The sequence below is a fragment of the Pezoporus wallicus genome, unplaced genomic scaffold, assembly GCF_028554395.1.
Source record: "Pezoporus wallicus isolate ANWC-B61680 ecotype Strahan unplaced genomic scaffold, APGP_CSIRO_Pwel_v1 contig_6464, whole genome shotgun sequence".
In the NCBI taxonomy this organism is placed as follows: domain Eukaryota; kingdom Metazoa; phylum Chordata; class Aves; order Psittaciformes; family Psittacidae; genus Pezoporus; species Pezoporus wallicus.
Window position 1 is genome coordinate 4,088,603 of NW_026642130.1, and position 11,153 is coordinate 4,099,755.

Sequence of the window (11,153 nt, forward strand, 5' to 3'; positions counted from 1 at the left end):
AGCACCCCACCAGAACAATGTCTTGTTTTGTGAACGTAACCTCCAAAACTTTTCACACCCTCTTAGGCCTTCCAATACTTCCTGCTTCCCGCCAGGCTGGGACAACTCCTTTCAGGACACTTGTGCCTTATCCTGGCTGTAGAAATAGCAGGTGGTGAAAGGAATAAAAATGAATAGAGGTGGGAGGAAAAGTTATGCAAATATAGTCGAACCTCAGAAAAAGTTTCAGCCAAGGGTGGAGCAAGATTGCAGGGGATTCTTTTTCCCCCTTAAAGCCATTTACCAGTTCCCATCGACAGCAGTGACACTTCATTCCCCCTTGATCATGCTGCTTTACAGAGTGCTTTGGTGTGAGGTGTGCTGCAGGGAGAGTCATCAGGGACTGTCACCACAACTGAGAGCATGAAGGGAAAGGGGCTACAGAGCTGCTGAGATGATTTTGTGTGTCTGCTCCCTCCCTAGAGGCACTCGGGGGGGAGATGGAAGTAGCAGCCGAGGGCCTCCTGCCACAAGTCTCTCTGGCTGTTTTAAAGCTATGTTAGCTAGTGGAGGGCTAAACAGCCGAAGGACAGATGGGGAATTTGAAATGCACAAATGTGGTTTCAATCTGGTACATCCTTCCTGATTGTCTTGCACCAAATGCTTCTGGGGCACAACAGAAGCATCCCTCTATTGCCTTCCCTCACCCAGATAACTTCTGCTCCTTCCCACTCGAACAATGTATGAGCAAGCCCAGAGCAGGAGACAGTGAATGAGTACAAGTACTTTCCCTCACCCCCCTTCCCAGCCGCGACATAATAACAAACAGCTCTCCAAAAAGCACTTAAATTTACGAACAGTTTATAAATTCACAGACGTTGATTTATAGATGTTGGCTTGATGCAATATTAGGCACTTTGGTTTCTTTTCTGTTTTCAAAGTGCTGCCGTTATGGCTTAGGTTCTGAGTGCTGTCACACACCAAAACCAGCCTCCAGGTCCTCCCTGTGGGCTTCACTTCACCCACAAGGATGGGCTGGAGCTGGGGCTGGGCTCCCACTCTTTGAGGGGTGGCTCTTCCCCTTACTTGGCAGGATGGCTTCCAGCTGGTTAGTGAGCCGTGATGACATGCTTTCTAGGCAGCTTCATTTCAGCTTCCTTGTCTGCAGGAATGGTGGCTGCAACATGGGGCGTTAGGAGGAGCTTGTGCCTGTGTGTGTGGTATTCTCTGCCTACAAGTCCCCAGCAGGAGCACTAAATTAACCAGGAAAAAGAACCCAAACAAAAAAAAGAAAAAGAAAAAAAAAAAGAACTAAAAAAGAAAACTAAACCCAACCCTGTCTGGTGCCAGTGTTAATTGGCTAAAAGAAATACAAATGAGCAAATCTGAACTGCAGGAATGTCAAAATTCCACCCTGAAAAGTCACTGCACTGATGTGTCCAGATTTGTCATCCTATGGCCACCCAGTGTGAACAGAAAACTCGACATACAGACCATGCCACCAGGTGAGATTAGGGTTAGGGATAACTGTTTTCTACCCCGTGGAATTTCACGGTCACATCTGGTTTGGAAACCCAAAATCTGTGGTAACATACGGAGCTGTGGTCTTTGATGGGAGCCATGAGGGCCTGGCTAGCAGATCATAACATTTGAAAGGCAACTGCAACCAATTCCTTCCCACACGCTCTACATACACACGCATACACAAATAAAAGGTTATCTGCCAATCAATCTCATTTGCTCTTTTTCTGCTTCTGGGCAAGTCACCCAGGTTTCTCCAGCTGTGAAAAAAAGAAGTGATGATTTAGCTTACATCCTGATCTCAGAGCTACTGAAGTAGTAGAGAGAACAGTCCTCTTTGAAGAGAAAGCACTGGGCTTGAAAGATATCCTAATGCTGGATAAAGTCTGCTAGACTCAGGAAAAGCAATAGTGGTCCCCTGGTATAAATAGATATTTGCTAAGACAATGTCCCAGTGATGACTGGGTATATGAGACATCAGCCCTTCACGCCTCACACCGCTGGTGAATCTCTTTTCTGGAGCTGCAGCAGCAGCCAGCAGAAGATGATCAGGATAAGGGCACTAATATTTTTGTGGCCAGGCTTTGTAGGCTCTTGTTTGGTATCTGCCATTTCACCTTGCTCCTTACAGTACCTCAGGCTGCTCACCCTGCTAAGCATCCCCTCATTCACCCACCATCTTACACTTTCCCACTGAGAGGAAGATATGGTGGGATCACTTTGAAGGGTAGTGCTGTGCAATTTCATACCTTTATCTTTGAGTATAGGATACATATTATTTTATTTTGATTTTTTTTCATACAGATCTTCTACAAAATTCTTTCATTAATAATAATTATTATAAAGGTATGAAATACTGGGGTTCATTATCAAATAAAATTTTACCATCAAAATAATACCAAAATTAAGAAACCAGTTAAGTTCTTCCTTGAGAAATGCACACCACTTCTAGAACTGGAAAGAGAGAACTCTTTTTTGTTTTTCTTTCAATGAAACAAAAAAACAGGTCTTCTATGTCTTAGGGACTTCTTTTTCTTGAAAATAAAACCACTGGGGAAACCAAACATTTAACACTTCATAAGTTGGTCCTGCACAGGCATGAGCTGTTTGCCGACAATTCTGCTTCTGTATAGCCCTTCTTCATTGCTGAACCATCCTTTGATGTGTTGTAAAGACAGTCTGCCATGCTGTGGTTTTGTAACTGTTCACAAGCTAAGGAATAGGCACTGGCCACCCAGTGCATTTTGACTTGTACAGGAGCTGAACTCCAGGCCACAATTTTCTCAAGAGTCAACAGGCTTAAAACTCTCATGTTCATGGGCTCTGCCAACCAGAATTTAAACGAAATATCATCCAGCCCACCTCAGGAGGAAGATGATGGATCTGTGGCCAAGACAATGGACTGGGATCCCAGAGATCTGAAGGTTAAATCCAAATGTGCCAGCTCCTTCAGACTAAGCTATAGACCTGCTTGAGCCCTGGGGAAACCAGCCATTGGGAAGCTCAGTCCTACCTTAACTTTTATTCAGTGTCGGGAACCTGGTGGATTCACTAATGGAGCAGAATCTAGTTCGACACTCCCTGGAGATACAGCAGACCCACAGCAAAGAGCTGCAGACAGGGGCAGAGGGGCTCACCCCAACGCTTCTTCAGGTGGTGTGCACCCCTGTGCCTCCCAGAAGGTGAAAAAAAAAAATCCTTGTGAAAAAGTGCACGTAAAATAAATTACAGCAGCCCCCGTTCCTAATTGAAATAACTCAACTCTTCTTTTCGTGTGTGTCTGTGTTTAAAGAGAAACCTGAAAGGCACAAGTTCACATTATAGACTAATAGCCTGGAAAATTTCAGTTTGAAAAACAAAGCTGGCTTTGAGTTACACAGGAGAGGTCTGAAAAAAGCATCTGAAACCACTAACTTCTATTTTTTCCTGCACTTTTTACAACATAATATGGCTGAACAGATTTTATTTTATTTTATTTTATTTTAAAAACTTGCTTTAAAAAAATAATCAACACAAAAATCCTCTCTCTGGCCTTCATGTGCCAAGTTTCAGCCCAGGGCAAATTTTTTACAGCTGAATTATACACCCTGAAAAATAAGGGACTTATAATGACAACATTGAGAGTCCCCTAACTATAGTGGTATGAATGGGGAGGGAGGTATAATAAGAATGGTCCATAGTGTGTAGCAGAAGCAATAAGTGAAGGAGCCCTTACTCAGCATGAGGAATTCTATATATCTTGGAAGGCTTTCATGAACCTAAACATTATTGCTAAGAAAGGAATAAACAGTTTGAACTGCTGTTGCCATTCATCCAGCGCTCACACACTGAGGAATACATAGAGTTGTTCTCTCAAAGCCGGAGTGAAATATTCCAGACATAACTCTTTCTTACTTTGGGGCTGGAGAAGATTTTGGCTGGAGAAACACACTTGCTCTGGGAGAATTATTTTTGTTATAGCAACGATGATAATTGACCGAGTGCCTACAGCTTTTGGAGCTGTTCTCAAGCATGCCAACGTGAGCAGCATCAGCACAGGACACAATGGTGATTCAGTCTTGACCCAATTTGGACCCAATATGGTGGTCCAGACAAGGCACAGAAAACAGTGCCATTTTTGGAACCATTGTTTCTAAAATCACATCAGCCAGCAAGTTGGAGGCAGAAGTGGCATTTAGGCAGACACAGGAACCAGGATGATTATGCCATCAAGAGGCTGTGCATATCTACTGAGATCAAATGTCAAAATTCCCATAGGGACCAAATCCTTTCTCTGCACTGCCATTTTCTCTTCTCCCTCTAAATACATCAGGTCAATCAAAGCGTTTGGCTTCTGTCGTTCCATACATCTTTCTTTTTAATTTCAGCACATCTGTGTATGAACAGGCACACATAATTGCACATACAAAGAGCTGTACCCAGATATATCCATATATTTCGCATCTCCCCTTTGTCTTCTTGTTTTCTATTACTTCACACTTGCTAGACGAAGAATCATGTTAATATAAACAACAAAAATTTGCCATTTTTGTGAAAGGAAAATTCAGCTGAAAAATTTTCAATGATCTCAGCGACCCTAGTCCTCCTTGGCCAAATTACATGACTTTAGCACGTGATTCTCATCTAAAACTGGGCATCTAAAACAGTCTGGAGGAATGATGTCTTAAAAATGCACTTCCATCGGTACTGATTTTCCCCATGCATTGTTAGCTCAGCTCTACATGTCTGCTTTGTAGCCACCTATCATAAGAAAATTACCTCTCCAAAATGCCTTAGTATGATTCTTATACCCCAACACTGCTGCTAACTTTCCCTTCTCCCTGATTACAGATCACAATTATCAGTAATTTCTGGATCAAAGGACTGATCTGGATTTCACAATATTTTCATACCCGTACATTAAAATTTCAGAGTTGTCAAGACTGTAATGTAGTTTAAACTTATGTCTGTTAGCATAGAAATAAAAATTGCATAAATTTTCAACCTCTCTACCACACTTCTTTTTATATTGGTTAATGAACAATTTCTTTTTTTTTTTAATTACTTCTTCTGTAAATCAAGCCCATAAGCATAAACTGAACTTGCAAATAAGGATTTTAACTGAGAAAGTAGTTCATAGTCTTAAAATCACTCCACTCAAGCAAACTCAGTCTTTAATCTCTGAAACCCATCTTAGACAAATGTTTCTAGAGTAAGTGTCAAGTTTCTGGCAGTAAATTTGGAATAACAAACAAAAACCTCAGGTGAAGAAACTTTCTAGTCCCAAAACTGCATGAGTTACAAAGTTAATGTTATTAAGAAGAATTCCTGAGCATGATATTTTTTCCATACCTGTGGAAGGACTGAAGTTTAATGAGTTTGCAAAAAAAAATTTGGACATGGAAATTAGTAAAAATTACACATGTGAATAATCCTAAAAGTAATTTCCTTGAAAGAGCAGTGAAAGAGTAGCTGAACATTTCATTCTTAATTTTGAGACTTAACAAGACACTGGAAACCTAAAAGACAACACATCTCTCTAGAAAGTTTTGGGGTTTACTTGGTATCTTGTACCCCACCCTTCCTGCCCCCAGACTGTTAAACAAAAACAAGACTGGAAGGAGGAGAGATGACTTCTTGTGCATTGTCAAAGTCTTTTCCTTTTATTTCATATAAGCAAGAACCTTCTTTTTTCATACAGCAACATGGAGATGTATGTATCTGATGTTATAGTCCACTGTAAAGCTATTTTGATGTAAACCCTTTTGTATTTATATCTGTACACTAACCAGAAGATATGTGGCTTTGAAATTATTCTATAACCCCAAAAGCATGATCTTGTAAAATTATGCTGTATCGCTGATCCCTAAAACATTGGAAACATTTAATAGTACAAGGTTTGGGATGAAATTTATATTTTTATTCAGAAATATGGGGATTTCCCTTCTAAATATCTACTTTGACAAGATGTTCCAGGTTATACATAAACCAAAAACATTTTCAAAGCTTTTCATTGGGACCAAAATATTTTGCCTGAATATCTGAAAAATCTGAGGAAGATATTTTGGAGTGGAAGGAAACACTAGGAATGGAATCCTGAAACATGCTTGGAAAGATATGATGAACAGTACCCTGTCTATGTAAAATAGACTATCTTCATGGAAGCTCAAGTGGAGCTCTCCACCAGCCGCAGGAACAGTTGGGGTGCAAAGAGACTCCATGTTTGCAGGGCAAGAGATGGACAAAACCTCCCACAGCTTTCTCTGTATTACTTTCTGCTGCAGACTATCAAGTCCCTACTGCAATAATTTCTTAAAGCTGGTGCCCAGGTCAAACTGTCCATCTTTCCCAGGTCTTCCTAAGTGACAGGTACCCTTTAAACAGACTTCAGAGAGCACCAGAAGATCAAAGTCAGCTTTAATTCATTCACAGCAGTAGGATGGAAAATGGATGTTAAATGTATGTGTCAACTATGAAAAGTCATTTTGCTATAAGTCATCTATCAGGCCTTTGTGTCACAAGCACCTATCATTTTGGTTGTCCGCCTTGTCCTGCTTTTCACATGGCACTGAATATCTGATCCCTAAAAATCAGGTCTTCTCCAAGCTGCTGTAAGCCAAACATCCAAAAGCACTGATCCTTTTTCACAGTCTTGGCCTCATTTTGTAGCAGTGTCTGTGCACAGTAGCTCACAGGAGCTACTCAGTTCTTTTCAGCTCCTTTTCTTTACACAGGGACTTTGACTAGTCTCCTTCCTCTCTTCCACAAGAAAAGTGATTTTCCTAACAACACAGGCTAGACAGATGACAGATTGTCAGGACACACAACACATGCTTTCTTTAAGTGAGCCTTTTATTTGTTATTTTAAGGTTATTTTCAGATCCCTTATACTTATTCAAAAAAACTCAGGTAACTAAGACAGAGCTCAGATGCTGAAGTTATTCTTAGACTAATCAGCCAGTGATCTAAATCCACAAAACTAATCTCATAATTTGGCATCGCAAAGCTTAGCCAGTCACATCTGGATAAGGTACTCCACGCTAACAGCAGTGTTTAGCCCCACTGTTTTCAACCTGTTTATTCTGGGAAGTGAAACACTCAGACTGTTTTATTTTGAGATCACAGTAGTGAGATTTTCTTGGGTAGAGGGAAGGAGAATACTGACACACAACAAGATAGGACTGAAGTCATAGGTGTCCTAACAGCACACAGCTCCATATTATTTTGCAGGATTTTGTAGACTATACTGGTCTCTTAAAACCTCTTACACCCTGCAACGAGGTGTTAAAAGACATCACTAATAGCCAGCAGCCTCTGTTGGGTTTTCAGGTAGAGCAAAGCCGTGTATGACATTGCCACCAAAAGGCTCCTTCTTTTGGTTGCACCCACCAAAGACGGTAAAATAAACCCCTTTATATGACCTGCTCTGTTCTTTCAACACATAATATTGAGTAAAAACATTATTACTATTATTGTTACCATTATAGTAAAGCAAGAAGGCTGTGTAGAGACCAGGTCCCAGTTGTGCTAAGTACTGTGCAAACAAACACAAGGTGCGTTCATGCTCTAGGTAGCACGAAAGACAAAGGCAATATTATTAGTATGCCCATGAACTGAGGCACACTGAGATTATCCACCTTGCCCAAGGTCACACAGGAAGTAAATGGCAGAGCTGGAAATTGAACCCAGATTTCGTGAATTGCAGGCCAGGATTTTAACCACAAGGCCATCTTTCGTCTCTCTTTTTCTTTTTTCCTCTAATCTTTCTATTTTAGCACACTTCTAAAAAAAAATTACTCTTAAAAATCCATTCGGCAATACTTTAGGTATGCTGTGGCCTCCACAACTGTATTTAGCACAATTATAGGCTAAAAGGAACTCTTGCAAATTATGTGCAAATAGATAGGTCTTTATGTAAATCCAAGTTTTTGGAACATAAATCTACAGCCAAAAACATACAAAAGTTGAAGCCAGGGAGGAATTAAGCTCCAAATTTTTTCCTTTTCGAAGGCTGGTAACTGAGGTACAACAGCCCCAGCTAAAGAAAGAATACAGACTGGATGCCTGGGGAGTAGTCATGCCAGATCTAATAAACCTATTTTTTCACCTATAGAAATGTGAAGGCAACAGACTCTTGGTTATTACTGTGGAGGATTCTGTGACACATATGACAGTTTTTATATACATATGTATTTTCTGAAACAGTTACTGTACCATAAGTGCAAGAATACTGAAAGACAGGCAACATTTTAATATTGCAGAACCACGCAGCAGATACGGGAGCCTGAGCAGAGGAGTGTTTTTTGGTGTTTGTCTAGTGATGTCGTACAGGATTAACCATCTGGGAGATTGTCTGTCTACTGAAATGAATGTGCAGGCATAGCAAGGATCCTCTCTCCCAGGTGCGCCAAATGCCTTGTCACTCCCAGACCAAAATATGCCAGCTTCTCAGGTGCAGACCAGGAGACAAACTGCCATGTTGTTCTGCAGAAATGCAAGAAGCAGAGCCAGATTATTCACCAGGATACACAAACATGATCCCTGATTCCCATGACAAGGGTAGGATAAACCACGTGAAACAGAAGAGCGCTTACTCTGAGTAATACTCTCAATATGCAATTGTGCCTTGGCTGCAGTCCTGCCTTGGGTCTGCAGCTCTGGGTAATCCACTAGTTTTGTGCAGGCAGGTGTTGATGAAGTTCAGTTTAGGCACAGCAGCCTAATAGTTCTCAAGGAAAGTCTTACATATTTTTTCACTTGACAAATATATTTGGTTAAAATCATGCAACGCTTCTCTTTTCCTACACCAGAATCAAAAGCGAATAAACCTCTTTATGTGGACACATTGTGCTATTCTAAGTAACATGGTAAGAGGAATATGAAGGCATAGAATTTTTTAGATAAACTGTTCTGGGGTGTATACTCTTCCATTTACTGTATAGCTAGAGACCCAATCACTAAATGTATCTGTTTGTAGTGTGAAGTCTAAAGGGCACTGCATAGGCACAACCATACTATTCAGCTTTTTTATTCTTCTAAACAGGACAGCCACATCCAAACTGTGCATCAGGAACAGTCTCTGGCTCGTGCAAACTTCAGGAGGTGTTAGGTATTGCCTACAAATGGAAGGGACTGTACCTCATTCCTTGTGCTAGAACCTCTGTCTCAGCAGTGTTAGATTTACTACCTAGAAAGGAATTTTATCCAAGATTATTTAAGCTCAATATCTTCTACTCAGAATGTTCAAGCTTTGAGTGCAAAGGCCCTCAGCTCAAATGCTGGTCACCCACCTCCTCAGAATTCTTTCATTCATTTTGAGAGAGCTGGGTATGGTTAGGGTAGCACCAAGGGCAATGGGGAAAGAGGGAAAGTATGTGGTTAATTGGGACATCTAGTAGGTAGAAGCAAAGATGTACGGGACAATAACTCATTCCTTGGCAAGGATACTTCTAATGATAGATCTATACTTGAATATACATATGATTTTCTGGAGCATGTTGGAAACCAAATGAACAGAGGGTCAGTCTGGTAGGTAGATGGGGTGAAATTTTATCTCAGAACCACTTGTTGGGGCCAGCATCAGTGGGAGTACAGGATCAACATCCACAAATACTGTGGATATACGTTAATATACACAGAATACACAATTACCAGCTTTCCCAGTTACATAGACAGTTCAATTGATAATCATGAACCAAGTTTCTGAAGGGAGAAGCACGTGATATTGTGTACACACTGCACGTGGCACCTGCAAAAAGGACCAAGTAAGCAATATGTAGTTGTCTTCATAATGGGAATCCGTCAGTAATATCACCGGTGGCTTTAGTAGAGCAATCCAGCCCTATAATATAGCAATCATTGGCAGTTCTTGGCCTCTGTGTGAGCACAGGCAAAGGCTGTGGAGTTTAATTTCAGACTAATCCAGCAGCAGGCAGGAGAACCAGCAGTGCTGGATCAGCACTTCCACCAGAATTGGCGCAACTCACTATAACTCATTCCTTCTGGGCTCTTTTTTAAAGTGCCATCTGGGACTGTGCTGCTAAGCTGTCCTACTAACAACAACACTGTTAATAATAATAACAATATTCAGGTCTTACATAGCATTTTTCACCTTTAGATCTCAAAGTGATTTACTATGGAAGGCTTTGGAGGGCTTTAAGAATAGATTATATAGACATCTGTCAGGAATAAACCAGATTTCCTGGCCCTGCCACAAAGCAGGGGAATAGTTTGATGCTCTTTCTATCCCAGAATTTCTGTGATTACCCCCATTTTGTACAAAGAGGACTTTGACTCATGCAGTAGCAAGAGGACCTCAGTGAGTCACACAATTATTGCTTTGAAGCCTCCATGTCAGCCCAAGACCTTGTGAATTGTAAAAGAAAAGAATTGAAGCTCTCCCCAGCCTAACACTGTAAAAAACAGTTGTGGGTGGTCACTGTGGAAGTGCACCAGTATAACTCAGACAGGCTAGTAATTAAAAGTGTTACATAGATAACATTTCCAATGGTAGAAAACTATATGCTGTGTTGAAGCCTTGAAGAAAGCCATAAATCAAAGGCAAAGGTAGGATTAATTCTTCAAGATGGGAATGAGTAGCCCTCCATCCTCCTCCACTGAAAAACAGGAGCTGGAGCAAGCAACTAGACTAAGCACTTGATTTTTTGGTTGCTGCCGATGTTAGGTGAGAGATGTTGCAGCCAGCCTGGAAGAGGGAGTGGGATATTCTCATGGTTTCTTTGCAGAAAGAGATCCCATGAGCACCCACAGGTCTTTCAGATAAGGGACAGCTGGGCTGACTTTTAAGTGATAAGAAAGGACCCAGAGATTCCCTAAATGCATATCAGTGAAGAAGCCAGTGTCAGATTTTAAAGCTTATAATACTCTGTTGCAACTTTGCTTTCTTTTTTGTAGCTAAGAACTTAAATCTTTTGCATAACTACACAAAACCTGACTCTGATTTAAGTTTCTTTGGTGTGTAAAGTGGTCTCAAGTACATGGTAGAGTTACTGGTCCACCATAGGAGCAGGAGATCCAAGCATATTGGAGGTGCAAACCTGTCTATGGAGACTCTGCAATGCAGTACATATTTAGTGGCCCTCGGGGACTGGAATTTTTTTGCAAACATAAGTCTAAGAAGCAAAATCAGCAAGTGCCAAGAAAAAGAGGAGCCA